This window comes from Penaeus monodon, chromosome 43 (assembly GCF_015228065.2).
Source record: "Penaeus monodon isolate SGIC_2016 chromosome 43, NSTDA_Pmon_1, whole genome shotgun sequence".
Lineage (NCBI taxonomy): Eukaryota > Metazoa > Arthropoda > Malacostraca > Decapoda > Penaeidae > Penaeus > Penaeus monodon.
Window position 1 is genome coordinate 17,954,940 of NC_051428.1, and position 1,825 is coordinate 17,956,764.

The window sequence follows — 1,825 nt, forward strand, 5'->3', positions numbered from 1 at the left end:
AGACAGAGAAGAGAGAGAGACAGAGAGAGAAGAGAGACAGAGAGACAGACAGACAGAAGAGCAGAGAAGAAGAGAGGATAGAAGATAGAAAATAGATAGATAGATATATAGAAAGTAAATAAAAAGATAAATAGAGAGAGAGAGAGAGAGAGAGAGAGAGAGAGACAGAGACAGAGACAGAGACAGAGACAGAGACAGAGACAGAGACAGACAGACAGACAGACAGACAGACAGACAGACAGACAGACAGACAGACAGACAGATAGATAGATAGAGAGAGAGAGAAGGAAACTTCAAAGTGAGAAGGAAAGGCAGAGAGGAAAAAAGTGTGAGTGACAAGACAGACCAATAGAGAGGAAAAATCACACCCTGATATAAACACAAACAACCACAAACATTCAAACAAACAAACACTCACCAACAGCAACCATTTTTTTCTTCTCAGGAAAATAGGAAAAAAGTCTGTTTCCCAGAAGAACTTTTCCCTGGCCAACCATGTCTCCGCTATTAAGCCTAAATGAAGCATACCAATAGAAAGGAAAGTAAAAAGAAAAAAAAAGTTTTCGAGAACTAGGGCCTATAAGTTTTAAGTGTATAAGTACCGAGGATATAAGTAAAGAAGTTTCGATTTCATTCCGCTGCGATTCTGAAGTTCGTTGTTGTAACTTATTTGAAATGTTCATTCAAGAGATTTTTTTTGTGTTGTGTAGGATCTACGAAAAGCAGGGAGGAGGGAGGGGAAAGGGAGGAGGGATAGGAATAGGAAACGAGGGAGGGTAGCAAGGCATGGAAGGCGAAGAAAAGACATGGAAGAGGAGGAGGAAGAGGAGTAGGAGATGAAAAAAGGAGAAGGAAGAGGAGGAGAAGGGAGAGGAAGAGGAGGAAAGGAGAAGGGAGAGGAGGAGGAATGGAGGAGGATTAGGGAAGGGAAGAAAAAATTTGGAGGGAAGGAATGAGAACAGCGCTCCCTCTCAATACATACCAGAAGACAGTAGACTGTTTGTTCATAAATAAACCACAAGTAACAAAATACTACAGCCCTCAAGACACCCAAGCTCCTTTTTTGCCCCACTGGATCTGAAATTCCCTGAAAATCCAATGGCTTCAGTTCGGGTACAATTTACAGCAATGTGTCACAGCCCCGTCCCCCTCCTGGTAAGTATAGGGTACACGGTACACTGTATGAGGCTCATCCCATCAGTCCACAAGGTTGCTTTGGTACACTGACTGTTTTAAGAATGGGTGGTGATAGCTGCCATTAATGCTTTATTATTATTTTTTCTTTGTAAGGTGGTGAGAGCTGTTATTATTATTATTATTTTTATCTACTTGTGGTTATTGGGTTGTAGTTGTAATTAATGTTTAGATTTGATTTTTTAAAACTGTATATAGCCGTTCTTGGCAATTTTCTCGTTGTTATTTTTGTTATTCTGTCCACCTAGTCAAAGGAAGGTAGATTTGTTATAGACTCAGAAACAACCACTGATACTTACGCATATAACCCATTCTTAGATACAGTCAAGTAGTTAAATTTAACAGGACTTTTATCTTGTTTCAAGTGGTTTCAAAGTCGCATTTAACTTGTATTCAAGTGGTTTCAAGTGAACTTTAAACTAGTCTCAAGTGATAAAGTAACAAATGTTAGCAGAGAAAAATGTTGATACATTAGATAAGAACAAAATAATTGGATGATATGACCTTACACCTTTGTCTGTTAATTAAGACACCAAAGGAACTATTTTCGTATATACTCTCCCCCTCCCTCCCTTCCCCTCCTCCCCTCCAACGTATGGAAAGGAAAAATTGATTGGGATGCTCCCCTCCT

The 1,825-nt window shown here is 39.6% G+C and overlaps 1 protein-coding gene across 5 annotated transcripts in view; it reads left to right on the top strand.

Annotated features, from left to right (window-relative positions):
* LOC119568442 (1-phosphatidylinositol 4,5-bisphosphate phosphodiesterase classes I and II-like) overlaps positions 1–1,825 on the top strand; it is a 400,672-nt gene that overhangs the window by 88,758 nt on the left and 310,089 nt on the right. The gene's annotated exons all lie outside the window — the stretch shown is intronic.